Source organism: Labeo rohita, chromosome 5 (genome assembly GCF_022985175.1).
Source record: "Labeo rohita strain BAU-BD-2019 chromosome 5, IGBB_LRoh.1.0, whole genome shotgun sequence".
NCBI classification, from domain to species: Eukaryota; Metazoa; Chordata; class Actinopteri; order Cypriniformes; family Cyprinidae; genus Labeo; species Labeo rohita.
The window spans coordinates 59,233-86,124 of NC_066873.1; the positions used below are offsets into that span (position 1 = coordinate 59,233).

General features: G+C 40.9%; 1 pseudogene; it reads right to left on the minus strand.

Moving 5' to 3' along the window:
• The window catches only part of LOC127166040 (NACHT, LRR and PYD domains-containing protein 12-like), a 44,095-nt pseudogene extending 20,632 nt beyond the window's left edge, over positions 1-23,463 (minus strand).
• Positions 23,464-26,892: the final 3,429 nt, after the last annotated feature.

The window sequence follows — 26,892 nt, forward strand, 5'->3', positions numbered from 1 at the left end:
ATTAGGAGAGATATAAACTTGCATTTGTGAGAAAAAAAGTCAGAATTGTAAGATTAAAAAAAAAGGTTATGTAAAAATGTTAATAGTAATAGGTTTACATAATATTTCATGCTGTAACTGTAGGGCTAATACAATACGTCCCCTATGAACAGCATATGTGAATATTATGTAGGCCTGTTGTTTAAATCAAATTTATGCTTTAAAAGTAGAGTAATCATAGCAGTTTTCACCCATAGTTTGTCCGTTTAAACATCTGTGTTTAGCTTCTTTGACAGCTGTATTCTATAAAAATTATTTGCATTCTGATTTTGACATCAAGAGGCACAAAAATATATTTTTTCTCTCATTCCATGGATTTTACCCGTTTACCTCCACTGGTTACCAGTGTTTTTCTGCAACCACTATGCGTGCGCGGCTGCAATTCCTGAAGTAAATTACCTTAAAGTTTCACTACTAGTAGAGACGTTGTTGCTAAACACTGTTGAGAGACACACAGACAGAGAGAGGTAATTCACACATACTTAATCTCGTCTCTCTTTCTAATAGCTTCATTATTAACTGCATTAGTCTGCTATTAATGGCTCAGTCCTCCATTACTAGGTCTAAAATTGCGTCTTTGGAATTAGCAACGGAGGTGTTGCATGAGATGTGTAAGGAATTAACCGTAGTATAAGTAGAATGATTGACTGTGGGCTGAGTCATTTATTCAGTTATTAATAATGCATTGTGTCGTTGCCACATCACCACCTGGGGTGTGCATTATTATTCCAATAGTTCAACCGCCCGGAGTCAATTACTCCTTAGTTAACTCACGTATGTACTTCATGTTGTGAAACTGTAATATGTTATATTGTCAGAATTCTATTTTTACTCCCCCTTTATTATTATATTGGATTGATATTTACAAATCTTAAAAAAGTACTTAAAGCATTTAATAAAACCAACTGAAAATTATAAATTACTTCATGAGTGATGTGTTCCATTTCATAGGACTAGTATTTTACAGTTTCTATCGTCTCAGAAACTGTAAAATACTAGACACTGTGTCCTCTAGGGGGCGCTATGGGGAGCGCTAACTCCGTGACACGTGCCTGAAGCCTACATACAAAAACGACAATGTTGTCCACCAACAGCCTATGACGTCACTTCCACCACGACCACAGTATAAAAAGGATGCTGTTAGAACACAACATTTGTTTCTTCATCTGAAGCTCACGTCCGAAGCATGGTGATGAGCCTAGAGGATGCAGTGTTTTGTTCCCTTCTCAGGGAACCATGGTTACATACATAACCTGAGATGTTCCCTTTCGAGGGAACATCAAACTGCGTCCTTTAGGGGGCGCTATGGGGAACGGTTATACCCATGCTGCCATGCTGAGGGGAGTGCATACCATCATAGAGGCGAGCACTAAGTATCGACTCCCCTAAGCTTAAGGGAGTTACCTCTGAGACGTAGTGACGGCTGTCAGTGACTTTATCCTCTTCGCCCAGAAGCCTGAGCTGTATACCAAAAGACTTACCTGAAAGGGGTCAGAAATGCTGGACCCGGGGTAGAGCTCGAAGCTTGGAATCAGAAGATATTTCTTTAAGGGGATATGGCCAAGTGTCTAGGGTTTCACCTAGGTTTGGCCTGTCACCCAAGGGGCTACCACTGGCCCTGCATAGGTTCGCTCAGGAAGTGTCCTACAGAACCTAGGTAGCAACACCCTGCTCAAGAATGCATAAGTAGAGTGGGGCCCAAGGTGACTGGGGACAACCAACTCAAAGAATGGGAACGAGGTTGAGTGCATAACTCATACCATATAGGATTTTAGTGCGCAGGAACTAGTGCACTTACCATAAGCATGGATTTTAGGAAATACCGTTACTTGGGAACTTAGCCTAGCAGGTGCTCACGAGGATACATAAATGGAGTAGAGCCCAAGGTGATTGGGGTCTGAACCAACTCAAGAAAGGGTACGGGCTGGAAGCGTGTGATCCCTACCATACAGGATTTTAGAATGGATGCAAAAACTAGGCGCTAACAGTGTGGATTTAAGAAAGTGCCCAGAGACCTGCGTGAGCACTTACCATAAACATGGATTTTAAGAAAGTGCCCAGAGACCTGCATAAGCACTTACCATAAACATGGATTTTGGAAGTACCGCTTTGCCCAGAAGCGGCATGCTAGTAGATAACCCTCTGGATGAGGGGAGCACTGTTTGGCTTAGCCAGGCTCCAAGGGGTAGGAAGTAAGGGAAAACCTCAGTTGCCCAGTTGGGTGAGGGGTAACGCTCAGAGCCAACCCTCATGGTGAGGAGAGCATCACTACGCCCAAACAAACAGACAACTCAGCTGCAGCTAGCTGTCTGACAGTTCTGCCATGGAGCTGGTACACTTGACCAAAGAGGTCAGTGTTTAGGGACAGGTTTCTAACTCCTGAGAGACAAGGAGGAACACCTAATCCCAGGGGTGGTGAGCTCATAAGAGACCCTCCTGCAGCGAGGTGAGTATCGTCATTCCTTGCCAAAGAGGCCTTGGAAATGAGATCCGTTCACAGGGGGTCAGACATTTCAGCAGAGAGTCAGTATGGCTGCATAGAAGGTTTGTGAGGCAGATCCAATAGATGAGCAGGCCATAACCGTAGTCAAAGACAAGAGGGGGAGCTCATAGAGCACCTACCTAAACAAAAAGCACAGCAAAACAGCCCAGACACAGAGTAGCAGGATCAAACTCAGCCACCGTGGTTCCCACGCATGACTCCAGTTAGGCCAGGTAAACATTCTTGCGGGGAGATAGCACTGTCTAGTCAGGGGCTCAGGGAGATCGCTGCTTTAAAACCCTAAGAAGGGGAGCAATCACCGAGCTAGCGAATAGGTATCCTCAGATAGTCAATGTGCCTATGAAGGCTACCAGAAGGGGACCAGCTGAGATTAACCAGACCACAAAGAGTGGGCTGTCTACTTACAACAATAGCAGGGGAGACAGCACTGTCTGGGTAAGAGCTCAAAGAGGCCGCTACTTAAAAACCCTAGAAAGAGGAGCAATCACTGAGCTATCAGCAGCTAGTTCTACATAGCCAATGAAAAAAAACGGTAAACCCTCCTAGAGGCAGCCCAGACCACCAGAGTGGGCCATCTACTTACAACCCTAGCAGGGGAGATAGTGCTATCTAGGAGTGAGTGCGTTGTGAATGCGTTGTTAATGCTGCGAGAGGCGAATGCACTCATGCAAATTTGGGTAAACAGTGAAGACTCACCTCCCATTTTTGCAAATACATTGTGATGAGATTCAGTTTACTCGAGAGCTGGACGCGCTGCTCTTCACCACACACACACAGCCCACAAGCTCGTGAAAGTGGGTATGAGAGCGCGTCTGTCTCTCGCATGAAACAAGCAATGGATGCAACGACCACATTCAACTCCCTCGAGACCTGGTTATCGCTTACTTCTCACCATACACACACACAGCTCGTGAACTGCATGAAAGCTGCGGGTATCACAGCATGCTTGCCTCTCGCAAGAGACAAGCAATGAATACAGTGTGCACAATAAACTCCCTCGGGAAATGAAAGCATTTGCTCTTTACCACTCATCGTCACACTTTTTTCTTTTTTTTTTTTTTAAACCTCTGATGAGAGAACATGCACTCGGAAGTGACGTCATAGGCTGTTGCTGGCCAACATTGTTGTCGTTTTTGTATGTAGGCTTTAGACACAGGTCACGGAGATGGCATTCTCCATAGTGCCCCCTAGAGGATGCAGTTCAATGTTCCCTTGAAAAGGAAATGTATCTTATTCTAATGGATAAATAGAATTGCAGTATATAATATAGGCTTATCAATAAAAAAGCCAAAACAAATTTAAAAATATAACCCAGCATTGGGTCAAAAAGGGACAAACCCAGTTACTGGATTGTTTTGACCCAGCGGTTGGGAGAAGTGTAAAGTCCAGGGGTCAGAAACTAGTCCTGCCATATGTTTATTCCACCCATTAATTGATTTCACCAGTTCATTGGTGGAACCAAGTCATTCCTTTTAAAGGAGAACTCCACTTCCAGAACAACAATTTACAAATAATTTACTCACCCCCTTGTAAAGAATTTTTTTTTTTTTTCGAAAAATAAAAATTTGTATACTTTTTAAGCAGAAAAGTTCACATAGCACAGGCTCTCGGATGCACGTCCACAGGTTGTTCTTGAATGATTCGTTCATTTTGAACAAATCTTCAATGTGACTTGCGAAGAACGAGTCGTCTCAGGGAGTGATTCGTTCAGTTGCTCATGCGCAACATGCTATTAGGTTCTGTACTGTTTTTCCGAGTCGTTCGTTCATCTTATGGGACTGTCACGTGATGCTGATTTTGCTAAAATTAACAAAATGACTCGAAAAAAAGATTTGTTCATTTTGCTGAACGAGACTCAAAGGTCAGAGTCGGTAAAATAATCCAAACTTCCCATCACTACTGCGAATCACATCTAAGTTCATTGTGTGTGTACTCCGGCTAAAAAAGGCAGAGTATGGTTAAAAACTCCTTTTTGTTTGTAAACAGCGTTTGACTTCCTTGCACTTTCTTAGTCTTTGCATGTTCACTTTGTAAACACTGGGTCTGTGTTCTACGTTCGGCGTGACCTTTCGACATGATTCAATAGTACGTAACGTTGTGAACGTGCATGCCAGAACTTGTGCTACACGAGCTTTTGTGTTTAAAAAGTATACACATTTTTATTTTCCGAAAAAATGACTGATCGTTTCAATAGATAAGACCCTTCTTCCTTGGCTGGGATTGTTTAAAGCTGCATTTAAACTACATTTTGGAAGTTCAAAATCGGGGGCACAATTGAAGTCTTATATGAAAGATTATATGAAAAAAAAATCCTGAAATGTTTTCCTCAAAAAAACATAATTTCTTTAGGACTGAAGACAGAAAGACATCTTGGATGACAAGGAGGTGAGTAAATTATTTGTGAATTGTTGTTCTGGAAGTGGACTTCTCCTTTAAGTCACAAGCAACACTCAAATCATATCCAAAGTTAATGAGATATTAGGGCATTAGTGATGAACACCTGCTATTAACATTCAACATCATTGAAGAAAAGAGAAACACAACTACAACAGAACTACAACTGACTTCACCCACAGACTTTGATGGAATCAACTGAAAAACAAACACACACACACACACACACACACACAATGCCACCATAATTGTGATCAAGGTTTGCTTTAGTTTGTCTCTTGACCCTTTTAGAAATTCAAAGTAATTTACTTCTCAGCAACTGCAATCATGTTTCAAAGTAAACATTTGTGCATTGCTGAATCAAAAGCTACAAGTAGCAGATTAGCTTATGCTTTCTGCTTATAACTCATTTAAATGAACACCATGAAGTGGTCTCTTTCATTGGTTTATTGACTGACATTCAGTTATTACAGGATTGCAAAAAAAATTAAATAATTAAACTAATGCCACCATAATGCTTCAATATTTGGGGGAAAAGCTGGGCTTTTAAACAAGAACACTTCTCATATGATCCTCAACAGTGGTGATAATAATTTATCATACTGCAGTGCATGATGGGACTTTTTTACTATGGTGTTCCCCCTCAGTCGTTCACTCCGACGTTACGTCGAGTGACGTATTTGGGATCGTACTTGGGAGCCCAATCACCTCTGAGCTAAAGAGAAAAGACCAATGAAAATTGGCGAGTGGATCTTACACGGCAAGCCACTCCCCCGTACATAGTGGTATATAAGATGGCGGCGTGCATCCACTCATTCAGATTTCTGCTTCGGCACTCTCGCCTGCTGACTTATCACGGAGAGGAAGAAGAAGAGAAGAAAGTTCTTGCCGGCTCCCAAACGCCGGCAATCTTGCACTCCAGCGAAGCACTGCTTCAGCCCTTCCCTGGGCATACCAATCTAAAAGAGCAATTTTCCTTACAGCCGTTGAAAGCCTCTCGCTCGCGGATGTCTTTCCGGCCATACGCAAATGGATGCGGGGCATACATGGCTTCTTTTGACGGGCACAATCTCTGCCTCACGTGTCTGGGCCGCGATCACGCTGAGGCAGGGCTCGTGGAAGCGTCATGCGTTCACTGCGAGCGCATGACTATCGCCACGCTTAGGTCCCGCCTCTCTTACATGAGAGGCCGCTCTGTAATCTCGGCCAGCCCTAGTTTGACGCGCTCCTAGAGCGCTTCAGCTGCGCTGGTCAGAAAACAAGGGGACTTGAGGATTACAGTACGTGATGCTCCACCGGGTAAAACCCCACGTTCCTCCAAGCGTGGTCCCGTGGAGTTGCCAAAACACGACACTCGCCCGTCTCTTTCGGCGCTCCAGAAGAGGACATGATGTCAATCGCGGCATCAGAGGAGGATGTGCCGCCGGCTGAGGTTGATGACTCCGCTGGACAGTCCTCCGCTGCGAGGGCTGCTCAGTCCGAGGTTGACGCCTAAGGCGCTTCTCCCGAGCGCTCGCGGCTGGATGATTGGTTCTTGGGTGCAAAGGGCCCCAGGTGGAGCACGCGGTTGCGGTGCATCTTTGCCCACAAAATGCTGCCACCTGGAGGAATCATCCGTGCCTCCCATCCAAAGCCTGTAAGCTTTCGTCGGCTCTGGCTGCGAAGGCTTATGGTGCTGCGGGTCAGGCTGCCTTCGCCTTGCATGCGATGGCCATCCTGCAAGTCTTCCAGGCCAAAACACTCAAACAACTGCACGAGGGTATTTCTGACTCAGAAGCAATGCAGGAACTGCGTTTGGTGACTGATTTCGCTCTACGAGCGATGAAAGTCACGGCGCGGACCCTGGGTCAGGTGATGTCCACTATGGTGGTCCAAGAGCGCCATCTCTAGCTCAACCTGGCGCAGATGTCTGACGTCGACAAAGTCCGCTTTATCGACGCACCCGTCTCCCAGGTTGGCCTTTTCGGCGACACTGTCGAGGACTTCCCCCCCCACACCACTGCAAGGGGCAATCCCTCAGCAGGGACGTCGAGCCAGCTGCAGAAAGACAGCACAGCCCGCTGCTCAGGCGTCTGCTAAAGGGAAGACCCTCAAGGCTGCGAAGCGACCCTGACACGGGCAACCTGGAGATGGAGGAGAATGTTCTTCGGGCGATTCCAACATCGCCGCCCCCACCCCCGGGGGAGGGCCAGAGGATGGTGTCTTCGCCATCCCCCGTGGTACCCACCCTTTCAAAAAAAGAGCAGTTTTCTCTATCTCCAGGTTTTCGGCCCAGCTTTCTCAGCTTCCGGCTCGGAGCCTCAATTCGCCAACACGGGATCCAGGGCAGTAGGTAAGCGCTGCTCACAGCAGCCTGGCTTTTCTCCAGAGCGCTCTGTTCTCTGGGGTCAGCCCCCTGCCCCTCCCGGGCTGCCCCACTGCCGGTACGTCTGCTACCGTCCCCCTGATTCCGCTAGCACATCAACTGGGGGCCTGGCTAGCGCTCCCCAGCCTGTCTCGCTGGCTGATCCGGACAGTACGACTCGGCTACACAATTCAGTTTGCGAGGCTTCTGCCCAAGTTCAGAGGCATTTATTTCACATCTGTCCAGTCAAAGGACGCAGTCGAGCCTGTCCCTCCAGCTGAGATGAAGACGGGGTTCTACAGCCCTTCATCGTACCCAAAAAGAGCGGTGGGTTACGACCGATCCTGGATCTTCGAGCACTGAATCGGTCCCTTCACAGGCTACTGTTCAATATGCTCACCCCCAAACACATTCTTTCATGTGTGCGTCACCAGGATTGGTTTCCCTCGGTTTGCCTTCGAGGGTCGGGTATATCAGTACAAAGCCCTCCCCTTTGGCTTGACCCTGTCCCCCCAAGTATTTACCAAACTCGCGGAGGGTGCCCTGGCTCCACTTTGGACATGGAGCATCCGCATCCTCAACTATCTCGACGACTAGCTGATAATAGCTCACTCTCAAGATCTGTTGTGTCAGCACAGGAACCTGGTGCTCCGGCACCTCAGCCACTTGGGGCTTCGGGTCAACTGGGAGAAGAGCAAGCTCTACCCTGTGCAGAGCATCTCTTTTCTCGGTATGGAGTTGGATTCGGTTAACATGACAGTACGTCTCACAAACGAGTGCGTGCAGTCAATGCTGAACTGTCTGAGACTTTTCAGACACAAGACAGCGGTCCCTCTCAAATACTTCCAGAGGCTCCTGGGGCATATGGCAGCCACAGCCGCAGTAACGCCACTCGGCCTGCTTTATATGAGACCGCTTCAGCGTTGGCTACACGACCAGATCCCGAGATGGGCATGGCACCGCGGTACCTTCCGGGTCAGCGTTACCCCGGTATGCCGCCTTCTCTTCAGCCCATGGTCAGACCCTGCGTTCCTATGGGCGGGAGTGCCCTTAGGACTGGTGTTGAGGCATATAGTGGTCAACACAGATGCCTCCACGACGGGCTGGGGTGCCGTTTGCAACGGGCAAGCGACTTCGGGCTCCTGGACAGGATCTCGACTGCGTTGGCATGTCAATTGCCTCAAGTTGCTAGCAGTGTTTCTCGCCCTTCGGCGGTTTCTGCAGATGCTGCGACACAAACACGTGCTAGTCCACATGGACAACACAGCGACCGTAGCATATATCAACCACCAGGGGGGTCTACGCTACAGTTGTTCCTTTTGAACGCTGGGTCCTCCGTGCCCTTCAGCCCGGACTAGGACGGAGTAGTCCGTGACTGTGCTCCAGTAGTGGACTTCCTTCACCCTCCGGTTGTGGCATCCTGTCTCAGTATTGTTCCACAGGAAAACCCTCTGAACCCATTTTTCCCTAAAAAAAAAAAAATCTTTATTATCTTTATCCCACATTATTCAAATTTCTTAATGTGCTCCGCCCCCCAACGGTTGCTTCAGAAATCTGGCACCCCTGGTAATCCTCTTTCGGCCTACAGGGAGTTTTGGGTAGGTTACGTGTCGAACCATTTGTCCTGACACACTTGCCTGTCAGCATTTGCATTCAGCCACATAACGTGGTTCAGGATTGTGGCGTTTTTCATGGGTCGATCCCAAATACGAGGGGGAACGTCTAGGTTACAATCTGTAACCCTCGTTCCTTGAAGGAGGGAATGGAGACATTACATCCCCTTGCCACAATCCTGAACTACGCTGAATGCTGGGTTTCGGCTCGGCTCCTCAGCAAAAACCTGAATGAGTGGATGCACGCCGCCATCTTATATAACCGTATGTATGGGGGAGTGGCTTGCCGTGCAAGATCCACTCACCAATTTTCATTGACCTTTTCTCTTTAGATCAGAGGTGATTGGACTCCCAAGTACGATCCCAAATACGTCACTCGACGTAACGTCTCCGTTCCCTCCTTCAGGGAACGAGGGTTACAGATGTAACCTAGACGTTACCCAGCATGCATTGCAGCATGAAACATAATTTTGTTTTGTTTTTTGAAGCTCATGATGATCTCATCATATAAAAACAGCTAATATCTCCTGTAGAGCTGGTTTGAGCACTGATCTCACTGCTCCACATGCATTGCTACAGAGAGAGATCTAATGCAGAAAGTCAAGAGCCCAACTAAAGCAAACACTGATCTCCATGATCACAACACAATTTTAAACAATAAATCATCAATATCCGATCCTCTGTAATACTCAATAACAGCAGGTGTTCATCACTAATGCACGATCTTCATTTAATTAGTCACTTAATTATCTCATTAACTGACATACTCATAGATCGACTACAAAACTATGCGGGTATCCAAGGGTAGGCTTTAAGATGGTATAGATCTTACCTGTCTGATCACTATCACTTTATCACTTTTATCCAAAAGGGGAGTCATCTCCGTTATCACCAGTAAAGTATGGAGTGCCACAAGGATCTGTCTTAGGTCCTCTGCTATTTTCAATATACATGCTGTCCCTTGGTAATATTATTAGAAAACACAGGATTAGTTTCCATTGTTATGCTGATGATACTCAACTATATCTCTCAACAAGACCAGAAACGTCTAAATTATCGAAGTTAACAGAGTGTGTTAAATTTTCTCCTATTAAATTCAGATAAGACAGAGATTTTACTTATTGGACAAAAAAAAAAAAAAAAAAAAAAAACAGTACACAGTTCACAATGGACTACAATCTACAACTAGACAAATGTACTATTATTTCCTCTACAGTCAAAAGTGTGGGTGTTATATTAGACAGCAACTTGTCTTTTGAAAATCATATTGCTCATGTTACAAAAACAGCATTCTTCTATCTTAGAAACATTGCCAAGCTATGAAACATGTTACCTGTTTCTGATGCAGAAAAGCTAGTTCACGCATTCATGAGCTCTAGACTGGACTATTGTAATGCACTACTGGGTGGTTGTCCTGCATCTTTAACTCCCTGGGGTTGATGGTCACACAAATAAATGTTATACATCATTAGAAACCATAAAGTGTATACTTTTATTTGTGCGCACATACAATAAAAACTAAACTGTGTGCTTTTTTAAATTAAAGAAAATAAACAGGGTGCTCTGTCAGTCTTCACTGTCTCCGTAAACTGCTTTTAGAAATGCGTCAATAAAATGAACCTAAACTCAGTGAATACTCAGCACACAGACAGGAGAGATATATCTCTATAAAGCTTGATATCTCTACTTTTAAATAAAGCAGGTCTTATCAAGAACAAATATTCTGTGGTAAAGTAATCCGTATGAAACCAACGTGATACATAGTTTTTCCCTCAGAGCTAATTATATTTAATGTGATCATGCCCACAAGCTGCTTTTGCTTTTGATATGATAAATAGCCACGTGCGAGGCGCAGCATGTTAGCGTCCACATCATTGTACAAAAGGTTGACGATTCATCAAGTTTATCTCGGCTGCTGTTCGTTTCTGAAAGAAGACCCGCTAAGAGGAATAACACAGAATTTACCTCAGATGAAGAACACAACGCGACGTGCGGGTGATCCAGAGGAAGAGATCAGTCTGATGAGTAAATAATGTTTCTTTTTTTGCATTAGTTAACGTGTTATTTTGACATAATCTTGAACACATTTACTAGCTTGGTTTTTCCCAAACTATGATGCCTGGCTAAAATGTTTGAAATCGAGTGAAACATTTTGAAAATGATAGGAAGTTCTAAATTTCTTACGACGCGATTAACTTTTCATGTTCTATAATATAAAACAAAATACGATAAAATATGAACGTACACTGTAAAATGATGAATGCTACGAGTCTAAGTATGTCTAGATCATGTTTATTATTAATACTCTGTTCCCAAATAGAGTTTTATAAGGTGCTAAACGATAATTTGTTTCTTAGATATAAAATGTCCTTTTTTGGATAGTATAAAGCATGCGTGAACCTGTGACTACAAGATCATTATATACAGATACTTCTGATATTAACATGCTCAGAGATGTTTTTTGTTTTTGTTTTTTAGTGATCTGATACCTGAACCACAGATGAATCTCGCTGATTTTCACTCAAGTGTATATATATTTTATCTTGAATCCATGGAAAGAAGCAGCAAACACTTAAATATCAGGTATGGTTTACCAGTTTCACTTGCTGAACAGGAATGACACATGGTCTGTTCACATGTCTGTGGTTAGATCAGTGAGTACAATAATATTCTTTGACCATCATTATGTACAGTGGGTACGGAAAGTATTCAGACCCCCTTAAATTTTTCACTCTTTAGGGCTTTTCACACTGTGCGTAACCCCGGGTTATCTGCGTTCTAAACACCGCTTTTAACCCCGGGTAAAGACGCGTTTCACACCTGTAATTTGAAAGCGGTGTTAGCACCGCATTTTACCCGGGGTTATGAAACCCTGCTCCGGAGCAGGGTTAGCACCGCAATTGCGGTGTTAACCCCGCAATGCGGTGCTAAGTTTGTTCAGTGTGAAACGGAGCGGTGTTTGCTTGTTGCTGCTGGACGCTTAGCAACAGACAGCCAATCAGAAATCAGCGAGCATTACGTCAAGTCGCTAACAGGAAACGCACGTGGTGTAAACAGCAGCCGGTGAGAAGTAAGTTAACGTTAACGTCAAGAACTTCAAAAGTAAGAAATGTCAAAAGACGGAAGGCGTGTGAACTGGAGTGATGAGGAGACTGTTTTGTTTTTACAATTATGGTCAAAAAAATATTCAAGACAAATTCGACGGCACGGTCAGAAACAACCGAGTGTTTAAAGAACTGACTGAGAAATTAGCTGAGGCAGGGTATCAACGAACGCCCGGTCAGCTACGGGACAAACTGAAAAAAGCCAAAAAAGATTATAAAGCTGTGAAAGATAATAATGCCTGCTCTGGGGCAGAACGACAGACCTGTCCATTTTTTGATATTTTGGACCCAGTGTTGAACCTACCATACTTGTTGACACTGCTGCCGACTTGGGTCCCGAGGAGGAGACAGAAGAACCTGATGACACAGGCCTACTGCCCAGCGAAAACGAACAAGATCAAGAGAATACTTTTGTCAGCGAGGAGTCATCCTTCTCCTCATCGGTAAGTATTTATTGTATCTGTTTAATAAATAGCATGGCTAAACTATAGTTTTTGCAGGAAACCCCTTAAAATGTGTTTGCCATTACTAAAATTACAAACCATTTTTTATTTGTTATGATACCATGGTTAATATTCAGACTACTAAAACCAATTATTAATTACTGTTCAAATGTTTTCAGATACATATATGTATTATATTAGTTATTGCTCATGGAAATATATTTCAATTTAACAGGTATTAAAATTGTTTTTACATGTTTGGTGATTTGTTTGCCCTTGAATTAAAATACATAAATAAATGTATAAACGTTTGGATGCATCAATATGCAATTTATTTATATTCCTGTGATGCATAGATGAATATTTAGCATAATTACTTCAGTGTCACATGACCTTTAAGAAGTCATTCTAATGATTTATCATTTATTGTTGTCATTTATGTTGGAAACAGTTGTGTAATTTAAATAATAATAATAATAAAAATTCAGCATTCTTTAATTAACATTTAAAAAGAGCATTTTAATCAGAAATGTTGCAATAAAATATTATTACTAACAATAATAAATAAGTAATAAATTACATTGCAGCATTACATGATTTATTGCTGTTAGCACAAAATCTATCATTTAAAATAGTTATTTGGTAACACACAAACTTATATTTGTTTTTCAGACATCAGGTGCATCAGCCAGCTCTGTTTCCAGGACACCCAAGAGAAGACGAAAAGCAGAAGACTTAGAAAACATCATGAAGCATTTCTGTGAGTATCAAGATGCAGCCAAAAAAGACTTTATGATGTGGGTCGAGCAACGAGTCGCCGTAGAGAAGATCGCGAACATGAGGAGAGACTCTTTGCCCTTTTAGGTCAAATGTTTCAACCACAAGAGCCACAAAACAATTCTCACACAAGAACCTACACATACATTTGAAAATAAGGGAACAGAGCCTGTAAGTGCTTTAAACAAATGTATTGTAAATGTATTACAGTTTAAACATAGCAAATTTGTTACATAAAGATAGAACCCTGTTGGGCAAGTGAGTTGGATTGTCTAAAATATGAAATTTGTTTAAATTGTAGTAAATCTTGTGTTTTATAAATTAATATAAATGTTGGTAACCATTTGGATTGCAAAAAACATAAAATGTATATTTAAATGTCATTTCTATTTCAGTTTAGCTTAAGATATTTTTCTTGTTACTTTTGTTAAACTGTTTGTCAAAGCTATAAATAAAATATATTTTAGTATTTACAACAATATTTACAAGGTATCTATATCCTGTATCATCTCATGTCAGATTTGGTTATTTTATAACTCAAAATATTCAACAAAGGCATTGCGAACTACACATGCATCATCATTGTCACTGCCAGTTTCACAAGCGTCAGCTGTTTGGTCCACCTCATTCATCAGGTGTGTGTCGAAGTCTTCTCCTGAAGATTCACACAGATTATGGAGAACACAACACGCAATCACTAAATTGGGCAGCTTTTGAATTCTGGTGTCGTTCCTTTTGAGGAGGATACGCCATCTGCCTTTTAATCTTCCAAAAGCATTTTCGACGACCATTCTTGCCCGGCTGTGGTGATAGTTGTATGCTCTTCTTCCTGGAGTTTGTAGTCTGTTGTCACTGAAAGGCTTCATCAGCCAGGTAAGCGCTGGGTATGCACTGTCTCCAAGAATAACAACAGGCACAGACTTTCCCCCAATTTGTCGCTGCACTTGAGGACACAGAAGTCCTTTGCTGCCTAGTTTGTAAAGCTGCGAGTTGACAAACACACGTGCATCATGAACGCTTCCTGGAAATCCAAAGTTCACATTCATAAATTTGTATTGATGGTCAACAAATCCCTGAAGAACCACAGAGTGAAATCCTTTGCGATTGTAGTAGTCATTCTGGAATTCTTTTGGGCCCTGTATTGGAATGTGAGTGCCATCTGCTGCACCAAAACGCGGAATGCGGAAAACCCCATCTGGTCTCGAAACCTCGTATGACTTCCAAAGCAGCATTTCCTTTTGGGATGTGAATTAGATCTTTTGCGAGAACTTCCACAATGGCTGCACAGACCTGATAAAATAATAGATATGCACATAATAAATTTAATGGCCTATTTCTACTCTGCTATTCTGGTATTCTTTAATATTTTCTTTCTCTACCATCTCAACTTTATTACTTAAACAGAGTACGATGTAGCCTAGGTAACACTTATAATTGAGGTTTCATTTTTTTATGTATTTAGTAATATTAACTGAGCAGTAGACTACCACAGAATTTATTAATAGATTTTTGTTAATAATAGTTTATGAAAAATTAATGAAAGTGCATTTGTTTTAACAAATGTATTAGTAAATGTTGAAATTGACAGTAGCACAGATATTAACTATCCTTTCTAAAGAACCTTAATAAACTGTTACCACGTTTATATTTTGTTTAATTTGTGATAATTGAAGAAAAAATAAATAAATAAAACCAGTTAGCTTAAAGGCTATATCTCAGAAAGGTGAGTTAACCTATGCAGTACCTGCTTCATTGTTTCTATAAGATAGATAAGATTTTTTTTGCATCACTCGGTCTATTTCTAATCATTTAAATGTGTGTTATAATAGTTTACCTGGTGAACCACAGTGCAAACTGTGGAAATCCCGACTCCAAAGAGTTGGGCGATGGTCCTGTTCTCAGCGTTGGTTGCTAGGCGCCACAATGTAATTGCGACTCTCCGTTCTGGATCAATAGCGTATCGTAGAGAAGTGTTTGCTTTCTTAATGTGGTCTTTCAAAGCGTTTCCTAAATACATAAATGTTGTTTGTGTCATGCGAAAATGGCGAATCCAGTCACTGTCAGTGAATGTGCCGTTTACAATGAAACGCCACCAGTGATGACTTCTGGGAGCGACCTATAATTTCCGAGATGAGGATGCGACTGTAAACAATGACGCTACTGTACACGTAAACACTAGTCTCTCGAAACTTAAAAGAAATTCAAATAAATGTTCATATACTTTGCTCCTTTGTTTCTTTCTCTTGTTATTTTGTCTTTGTTTTTTTGCCTTTGTGCGTCTCATGAGGCTAAAAACGGCTAAAGACCTATGCGGCGACATTTTTTTTTTTGGTAGCATAACTGGAAGTGGCAGGTTTGCCTGCACCTTGCCGTACGTCCAATCAGGTACAGTAACACCGCAAATATGCAAATTAGAACGTAACCCCAGGGTTTAGGAATGTGCAGTGTGAAACGTCTGTTAATGAATACCCAGGATTAACGGCTAACCCCAGGTTTAATATAAGCAGTGTGAAACATGATTACAGATAACCCAGGATTCCGTTTATCCGGGGTTTAGGATAACCCTGGGTTAACAATTTCAAGTGTGAAAAGCCCTTTTGTTATATTGCAGCCATTTGCTAAAATCAGTTAAGTCCATTTTTTTCCTCATTAATGTACACACAGCACCCCATATTGACAGAAAAACACAGAATTGTTGACATTTTTGCAGATTTATTAAAAAAGAAAAACTGAAATATCACATGGTCCTAAGTATTCAGACCCTTTGCTGTGACATATATTTAACTCTGGTGCTGTCCATTTCTTCTGATCATCCTTGAGATGGTTCTACACCTTCATTTGAGTCCAGCTGTGATTGATTATACTGATTGGACTTGATTAGGAAAGCCACACACCTGTCTATATAAGACCTTACAGCTCACAGTGCATGTCAGAGCAAATGAGAATCATGAGGTCAAAGGAACTGCCTGAAGAGCTCAGAGACAGAATTGTGGTAAGGCACAGATCTGGCCAAGGTTACAAAAAAATTCTGCTGCACTTAAGGTTCCTAAGAGCACAGTGGCCTCAATAATCCTTAAATGGAAGACGTTTGGGACGACCAGAACCCTTCCTAGAGCTGGCCGTCCGGCCAAACTGAGCTATCGGGGGAGAAGAGCCTTGGTGAGAGAGGTAAAGAAGAGCCCAAAGATCACTGTGGCTGAGCTCCAGAGATGCAGTCGGGAGATGGGAGAAAGTTGTAGAAAGTCAACCATCACTGCAGCCCTCCACCAGTCGGGGCTTTATGGCAGAGTGGCCCGACGGAAGCCTCTCCTCAGTGCAAGACACATGAAAGCCTGCATGAAGGACTCCAAGATGGTGAGAAATAAGATTCTCTGGTCTGATGAGACCAAGATAGAACTTTTTGGCCTTAATTCTAAGCGGTATGTGTGGAGAAAATCAGGCACTGCTCATCACCTGTCCAATACAGTCCCAACAGTGAAGCATGGTGGTGACATCATCATGCTGTGGGGGTGTTTTTCAGCTGCAGGGACAGGACGACTGGTTGCAATCGAGGGAAAGATGAATGTGGCCAAGTACAGGGATATCCTGGACGAAAACCTTCTCCAGAGTGCTCAGGAACTCAGACTGGGCCGAAGGTTTACCTTAATAAAATACAAATGACCAAAACCCCCATTATCTTACTCTCCTCTCATTCTTTGTTACCTGCCTCATAGTGACAGTCACAGTGATGGGCCATTAGGGGACGGCCTTTTGTCTCTCAGGTGTGAATCACTAAATATTCATGGCCGTTATCCCTCCCTCGCATACAGCTTTCTATCACAAAACATGTCTTAGAAAATTTACATCAATATATTGTTTTCTGTGAAAGAGTAAGCACGGTCATTTTCACATCATTTTGAAGTAAATATTCTAGCCTACAAGAGTGATTACTCAAAAGCCTTGTTCAGGACTATTCAGTATGAGTTTTATGGCCTTATTTCAGCTACATTTATTTTCTCAAAACTTACTAACCATGCATAATCTTTTTTTTTTTTTTTTTTTTTTCTAAAAAAATGCAAACATGTACATCCATCTTGCTCACATATTATTGTAGCACCATTTGTGCTGAATACAAAAAAAAAATATGTTGGCCAGTAGTATGTTATAAGTAGCTGAAATAAGCACAAATGTCAGGGCATGTCAAAACATCTAAAGGGCCCCAAAATCACCTCAGACCCCAGAGGGTTAATAAACAAGCTACAGATAGTCCAAAATGCAGCTGCTAGAGTCCTTACCAGGTCAAGAAAATATGATCATATTACCCCAATTTTAAAGTCTCTGCACTGGCTACCTATTAGGTTCCGCATCAGCTACAAAATAGCACTTCTTACCTATAAGGCACTTAACGGTTTAGCTCCTGCGTACCTAACTAGTCTTCTACCACGCTACAATCACATCATGCACCCTAAGGTCACAAAACTCTGGACTGTTGGTAGAGGAGTAGGATAGCAAAGTCCACTAAAGGAGGTAGAGCTTTTTCACATTTGGCACCCAAACTCTGGAACAGCCTTCCTGATAACGTTAAGACATGGAGGGTTCACACACACTCTCTCTGTTTAAATCTAGATTAAAGACACATCTTTTTAGCCAAGCATTCAAATAATGCCTCTCATAAACTTTTCCTGCAGCTATATCTGATCAAATGTTCATTATTAATCTTTTAGCTCTGGTTGAACAAATCTTTCTTTTCTTAGTTTGAACAGCAGCACACTACAGCTGGACGAGACGAGATTTTTATGTTCCTATTTGTTCTCCACAGGGGTCATGACATGGGATTGACATCCTGTGGTAACTAGGAATTCACAAGCTCCAGTGTGGATCCAGAACACTTAAGAAGAGATGATGTCAACCCCACAGAGGACTTCAGATGATGCCAATCAGGAAACAACATACTGGGTTTAGGGTTTGGGTCCTTTTTAACCCAGTGCTGGGTTATATTTAACAAAGCATTGTGTAGCTATGTCACAGTAGACTGGTGCTCAAGCTAAACAGAACGGTGAACAGCTGCGTTATACAATGAATATATAGTGTGCACTATTAGGGCGCCGGCGCAATCAAACAGCTGGAACATACGCCGTCATTTCTGATCATACAGTAAAGGCATAATTTGTAACTACAAAGTGCAAAGTGTTTGCAGATTGAAGATTTAAACATATTAGCAAGGTTTATTAGAAATCTTTCTAAATTAACATTCAGTTCTTATTTCGCTCTGGGACCTGAACAAAAAAATATTTTTGCCAAGAACGAACTGAAATGAAAACATTTCACTTTTCAACCATGTATTTAACAGGCTGGGAGATCTTCTCAGGGCAGAACCCTGTATCATCAATCTATGTGTGACACCAAACTCAACATGGAGAAAAAAGACGAGTAACTGAAGAAACACCTGGACTGGTGCCACTAACACTAAACGAGAGAACTGCAGGACCGGAGAAGAGAAAGAGCAGCAGACGAGCACGGACAAGCAACAGAAATTAAGTTTAACATAACAAGATCTGTTTTTATTAAATCATAGTCTATACAGTATATAAAAAGAATGAATACGCTAAATATATATGACTTTACTAAAACTAATGAAAAGACTGAGAGTGAATGTGGCTGAGTTTAGTTCATTTTTGTGTGGCGTGTCACTCTCCAAACAACATAAAATAGTACATAACACAATCAGCACTGTTCAGTCTGAACTCGGGCAAAGCAGAGAAGAAGGTTATACTGAATATTTTCTGATGTTCTCTGTTTCTGCAATAACTTATTTTACCCTTCATAATCAGGACAACAAGACAGATTTCATAATATTCTAACAATGAATTGTTTAGTAATGTAGAATAAAATATTTGATCAAACAGCAGTCAATGAAATTACTCACAAGGCTTTTCTGCAGCATCTCACAGCTGGAAGGAGTCTTGTGTAGTCCCGAGATGATGATGTGAACCTCTTTGGGTTGAACTCATCCAGCACCTTCTCTGACATCAGCAGTATGTAGGTCAGCACTGTACACATTGAAGATGAGAGGTCTCTTCCTGGATGTTCATCTGAACTGAGGTATCTCTGGATTTCCTCAGATAATGAATGATCCTTGAGCTCAAGTAAGCAGTAGAATAGGTTGACTGAAGCTTCATCTGGGATATCCTCAGTTTTGTACTTGTTTAATGTATTGAGTTGTTTGTCTGATGGTCTCTGTGGTGTCTTCAGTGTGTGTGATCAGACCTTGGAGCAGGTTTTGACTGGATTCCAGTGTAATGCCCATCAGAAACCGCAGGAACAGGTCCAGATGTCCTCTCTCACTCTCCATGGCTTTATCAACAGCCATCTGCAGTAGCTCCTGCAATGTGATATTTTCTTCTGGCTCATCAAAGAAAAACGGGTGACCCTGCGATGTGAAATTTTCTTCTGGCAATGTGAAATTTTCTTCTGGCTCATCAAAGAAAAACTGAAGCTCCTGCTGCAATGTGAAATTTTCTTCTGGCTCAAAGAAAAACTGAAGCTCCTGCATGTTCTTGTTCAGGTAACAGATGAACACGTGCACTGCAGCGAGAAACTCTTGAACACTCAGATGCACAAAGCAGAAGACCTTCATCTCATGAAGTCCATGTTCCATCTTAAAGATCTCAGCGATCATTCCTGTGAACTCAGTGTCTTTACTCACATCAATACCACATGATTTCAGATCTTCCTCATAAAACACAATGTTTTCCCTCTTCAGTTGTTCAAATGCTAGCTTGGCTAACTTCAAAATCATCTCTCTATTTGAATCTAAGAGCTCTGTACGTTGTCTTTCTGTCTTTTCATCATACTTCTGGTTCTTCATGTTCATCTGTATCAGCAGGAAGTGGATGTACATTTCAGTGAGTGTTGTGCTGATGTTCTCCTCACTGTTTTTGATGAGAATATGCTGAAGTACTGTAGCTGTGATCCAGCAGAACACAGGAATGTGGCACATGATGTAGAGACTACGATTCGTCTTGGTGTGTGAGATGATTCTGTCAGCCAGACTCTCATCTGTGATTCTCTTTCTGAAGTACTGCTCCTTCTGTTGGTCAGTGAATCCTCGCACCTCAGTGAACAAACCCACATATTCAGGAGGAATCTGATTGGCTGCTGCTGGTCGTGATGTCACCCAGACCAGAGCTGATGGAAGCAGATTCCCTTCGACCAGATTTGTGAACAGCACATCTACAGATGATCTTTCCTCAACATCGTCCACTATTTTGTTTTTTTTAAATTCCAAAGGCAGTCGACTCTCATCAAGTCCATCAAATATAAAGGCAAGTTTACATTCCTCATATAACTTTGATTTTTCCAGATCCTTCAGTTTAGGATAAAATTTCAGCAGAAACTCATGGAGATTGAACCGTTGGTCTTTAATGCAGTTGATCTGTCTGAATGGAAGCAGGAACACACAGTGTATGTCCTGATTGGCTTTTCCTTCTGCCCAGTCCAGGATGAACTTGTGCACAGAGACAGTTTTTCCAATGCCAGCGACTCCCTTGGTCAGCACAATCTTTTCTGTTGATTTGTTTTCCCTTTAATAATTTAAATATATCATTGCATTTGATTGGTTTGTCCTGTGTTTTTTTGTTCTTGAAAGCATCATCAATCTTCAGAATCTCATGTTCCTGATTAACCTCCTTCATATCTCCCTCTGTGATGAAGAGATCTGTGTAAACAGCCTGGAGATCTGCTTCATTTTCTTTCTTGCACTCAGAAATACATTCCACTTTCTTCTTCATGTTGGATTTGTGAGTTTCCAAGAATGTTTTCAGAATCAAATCTGCTGTTTTAATAATGATAAAGTTAATAAAACATGGGTTAAAATCAAAAACAGATTTATATTTTTTAAAGACACATTCAAAGCTTTGACATCAATGTGATCCTCAGAATTCATTCAACATATTGTAATTAAATGACTTTTGAAAGTGACACCACAGACTGTAAATTTACAAAGATGGTGCACAAATAATACTTGAATGAGAGAAAGTGCAGTGAACAATATGGTGGAATAGTCCTGCTTCTGAATAAAAGAGACAGATGATAATTGATAAAGTCACTGCATCACTGCAGCTGCACTGATGAACTTCAGTTGCTATAGAAACATTCAGCATCTTGAGACACTCTTAGGAATGTGTATGTGCAATGACTGGTCTGGCCTGAAAAATAAGCATTTTTAACACCATCTAAACATTAGAAACACATCTTATGAGACAGATTTCACTGTTGATTTCAAATGTAATCGTAAGCTTGGTGAACAGCTTTGGAGAATTCAGTGTTTGTTCATTCAGAGACACAGGAGCTGCACTTGATTGACTGAAACAGCTGAACGAGAGGCGTTTCAAAGAAAGACGCTGAGTGAAATGACTCGATTTACAGAGACTTTGGTAATACAGTTCTGAGGTTTTCAATATAATTCACTAAATTTGTCATGTCTTTCATGGATTTATCCATTCAAATCAAGTCATCCAGGCATATTTAGTTTTTCAATGTGTAATTTGTTCACTCAGTACAGAGGACAGGGCTTCAGGAGCAGCTGTTTCTGTGTATAATGTACACTGGTGTGGTCACTGCTGCTCACATACAGTGGATGGCTGATGTTTTTGGCTGTTGAGGAGGTCAGTGGTGCTGTCTAATTGTTTTTATTCATTGCCATTGATAATCTTACACTAACTGTGATTTATACAGGAAAAATGAAGTTTTAAATAATACTGATAAGACTGCACCTTGTTTTTCGGTGTGTTTCTGCCTCTGGGAAAGGAAGAGAAAAAGGACGGAAGGACAGAAAAAAATGTGTAACAAAATATACACTCTCAGAAAAAAAAGGTACACTTCTGTCGTTGCGGCGGTACCCTAAGGTACAAATGTGAAAAAGTACATCTTTGTACCTCACCTACCCCTAAACAGTATTTGTTGTGCCCCTGTGAGGAGAGAGAAAAATGGACAGTGGTGTTAATATATGGGCGTCAGCACTCACTCTGACAGAGGAACTGTTCACTGGTCACGTGGAGCTGCCTTCAGATCACCACATTCAACAAAATGTTTTTATTTACTTTTTATAAATTAGTGTTTTGCTCTGTTTAATAATGCTGAATAAAGATCTGTATATAGGTTAAGGCGACCGGTATAGTGGTCTGTTGGCGTCTCCGTGTGATCATGTTTGGTATTGCAGCTTGACTAGTATCTTGCTAGTTATATATGAATAGAAAATGATTTTTTCCTTTTTTGCTGTTGCACAATATATCACAATTATGAATTATTATTAAAATTAAAAGCTAAATTTAGCAAATTGCAGAAAATATAGTTTTGAATCATCCTCAATCTCGAACTTGGTAAAACAATTATCTTTAAAATGTTTCAAGTCTTAATACTTTTCTTTTTGTTATACTTGGTATAAATCATACTGGGATGTATGCTATAATTGTTGGCTGTAGCGACAACAGAAAATATCCACCAGCCGTCACTGTGTTCAGTCACCACAGAGAACGTGTGTGAGTGAAGAAACGTCACACAGCCTCCTGTGTGTTTTTATAAGAAGTTATTTTTCAAGTCATGTATGTTTATTGTGCTTTTATTCCTACCTGTTGTGTTATTATTTTTCTTTGTTCAAGGTTATGTTCCATATTTATTATTTACAACTGTGTTAATGAGTAAGAAATTACTCCTTTTTTGGTTTTATCTTTGTACGGGGCGGCAACTTTCTATGCAAAGTATAAAATGTGTAAATGGCTCAATAAAGATTAAAGATTTAGGACATGACTCTGTTTGTGTGACTGTTCTTCACACATCCGTGCAGACCATTAATGACTGAAACAATCATTACTGAACTGACAAGGAAGAGAAATCTAATTCTTACGTGAAATGTAACAGGAAAAGCAATCACTCTGCATTATTTCACTGACTGCTAATAATCAGTGTGTCTCAGTAAGCACAGTTACAGTGACAGTACCTGGAGTGTTGTTGATGATGGTCAATGACGTGATGTTGTTTTCAGTGAATACAGGAGCATTTGCAGTTCCTCCCGTCTGAGCATTTATATTAACACTGACTTCAGTGTGAGCACTGCTGCTCATCTGGACTGGAATACAGACAGAGAGATTCATTACATTTCCTAAATGACAACTTCAACATTACTGATATTCTGTTCTCCATTACCTTCCTCGTGTTTTCTTTCTTCCGGCTCATCTAGTGTGTCACTACGCTGCTCAACAGATGCCATCGTCCTTCACCCACTCGCTGCTGTTGGACAGGAAGAAAAGGCTTTTTAATTGCTCCAATGTCACCAGACACTTTCCAGAAATAAATTAGAAACTATTTGAAAATAAACAAATCAATAAAATATAGCATCAGTTACAAAATATGAGTTATTAAATGTCTCTGTGTGGATGTATTATTCACTACATTTAAAGAAACAAAACATGTTGGGTTTTGTTCACTAAGAATCATGTAAAATAATGATAAAATAATACAATTAATAGGAGAAGTTCACACTAAATGCCTGTTAATTCAACATACTGTGTTTGTCTTGTTTCTGCTGTTTCTCTTTCCATCAGTGAATCTGCTTGTTAACGGCAGGTGTTTATCAGCGTCTGAATTCACTCATTAGTTTTCATTCTCTGTCAGGTGGACTATATTAGTAAACTCATGTAGGGCACTGATTCTTTAGACATGGGATAAAACATGTCCAGCAACTGTATCTGCTATTAGGTGTAATCGGGGGCAGCTGTCTCTCTAACGGACCCCCACGTTCCCCCTCTGCAGAGTGCATCATGTCAGACAGGCTGCGGTACGTTTTAAAGTTTAAGAATATTTTTTGTTACGGAGTAACGGTTGGCGAGGCCAACGGGTATTCCAGACGGACAGTCAATAGTTCAAAGGAGGGGCGAACAGAGTCCAAAACGGCAGGACAAAGGGGAATCCAAGGCACGCGATAAATCCAGGGCAGGTTGAAGGCAGACAAGATGAGATAACCAGGTGAGGATCAAGACACGGATAACTTTACTGGAAAACAAGACTAAACTAGACTCAGGAAACTTGGAAGTGGCTCTGTAAAGTAGCTATCACTAGGAGACTGCTAAACACTAGACGATACTGGGCCCAGAATGATGGTGACGGCCTCATATTTATACAGTGTGTGATTGGCTGCAGCTGTGTGTGTAATCAGTAAAGTGGACCATGGGAAATGTAGTCCAGGGTGTAGTGCAACAGTCTGTGTAGTGTGAATGTCAATATGATGCACAGGCGACCTCTGGTGGCGGGCAGACCGGACAGGATTCGTGACCATTTTAAATCCTAACGTTAATATTTCCTGTGTCACAACCATGACACCTCAGCACCCTCTTCCAATTTGTGAGGAAATTATTTAAAATATTTAGATCATTTTATTCTCCTGATGCAGCTTCGATTAGCATCTAGCATCAACAGAGAAAACAAAATGGCTACATGAACTCCATTTGAAGAGCTCTTTTCCAAAACGCGATAAACGCTATTTTTAACAAAATTGAGTTTCTGCCAAAATCAGTATTGTATCTGGTCGTTATTGAAAAGGCAGTTTTTAATTTTACGTAAAATGTGATATCCGCCGTGTTATTCTGTCATGTTTTCTCCCTTCTCTGCAAAATGCGACACATCCGCTCAGCCAATCACAGCGCAGTATTTCACACATTGTAAACAGTAAAGGCGGCGCTTTGAATACACCCCGCATCCTAGTTTTCAACGTTGAGTAATGAATCACAGACACATCTGACGAATCCTGTCATAAACAAAGTGTAGAGAGAGTGTAAATAAGAGATTCACTGAGTGGTGTAGAGAGTTTCGTTGATTCTAATTTTGTGAGATCGTGATGAACTAAGATGAGTGACAGCTTTTAATGATTTTTAAGGGAGTTTGTAAATGAGATATTGATTTAATACAACAGTTAAATAAACAAGAAGTTCATATTAAGTGACTTACATTGTCTGACTATAACACTATTGCCTGATTTTGCTCTATTTCATCTTCAAAAATAGTTTGAAACAAGTCACAACTGAGCCGCTGCGCATCTCCATTCAAACACAGCAGTGTTTCGTTTACAAATGAACGTGCGTTTTCTAGTGAGTCAATGAATCAATTCCCCCTTTTATAAAAAGAGTCACTTGCTTTATTCCTGAATTAATCAGCCCTTCGAACGAATCAAATGAACGATATGATTCAGAAATTAAATCAGTGACTTACCACCACCTACTGGCAGCATTTCATTTTTATCTTCTTTTTAGTTATTAAAATCATGTAATATGCCGTCTTATTTCCATCACTTATACTTTCTCTAAAAAGAAAAGTAAAAATCAAAATCTAGATTTTATTTTTTTATGTTATTATAACCTAAAGATGCTATGTGAAAGTTTAAAACAGAAAATAGTGGTTTTCATCTTGACACTTACTTGGTAAAGAAAACACGTTTTTACTCAAATGAATCAAAATGGATTTATAGCGTTTTGGAAAAGAGCTCCTCATTTGTTTTGTAAAAGAAATGCTAAATTTGTCAACACCGTCAGATGTCAACACCTTAAGACTTTGTGTTTGACGTTCACATTCAACGTAAAGTCATCACATTTTTCTGGTTTTCAAATAATTTTAAATGATATTAAATATAATATAGTGCTTAATTTTTCTAATAATGTATAATTACTAAATTATACAGCAGATATTATTTTTGTGTATTATTAGTCATCACTTCTAGCAGAGTTAGGGTTGAGGAAACATAACACTGGATAAAACATGTCTATACATAATCCAGTTCATTTGTATTCTGATCATATGTGTTCTGGTCATTTTTGGATCATTTGTTAAGATGTTTAAACAACTAATTGTAACAACTAATTGTTTATTTGTTCATTTAACAGTTTTTAAAAGTGACCTTGTTACTATAGCAGATGCACAGCAGACATATACTGTTCTGAGATCAGATGATGTATCAAAATACTTCAATGTGAATCTTGATAAAAAGCTTTAGAAACAATAACATACTGTTTGTTGTGTTTCAGCAATTGCTTGATTCAGTGTATTAGGTTTTAGTCACCACTGTCACATGAATATTTTGATAATATTTGATGATGATTGTATTTTATATTTGTTGTGGAATTGTTGGTCGCAATCTGTCTGCTAAGACAGAGAATATGTTTTAAATTTTTAAAAACAACTTGATTGCAAAATAAGTGATGGCAAAGTAAAAAGCACATTTTGATAAAAAAAGAGAAATTTGGGATTTGAATCATAGCGTAGCTCATTAGCTTAGTACATGTAAGTGTAACGCCACGCCAGCAGAGGGAGCCCTCAACCATGCACTGACTGTTCCCGCTCCCTCTGCTGCTTCATGGGTTACTTCCTGTTTGGTGGCCATTTAAGGAGGTCTATACCAAACAGGCCCCGCGAAGTGTTGTTTTGCTGTGTGGACTTTACTAAGTGTTTTCCCTGTTTCATTGCCCTGTTATTTTCCACGGTTTTGTTTCTTGTCATTGTTTTGCCTTGTTTTCTTACCATAGTTCTGCCTAGTTTCATTGCCTTGTTTATTTGTTACTTTTGGACTGCTCTCTTGGTATTTTGACCCTCTGCCTGATTTCTGGATTTTGCTACTGTTTTTGCCCTGGATATTACTGTTTGTTTGGAGATC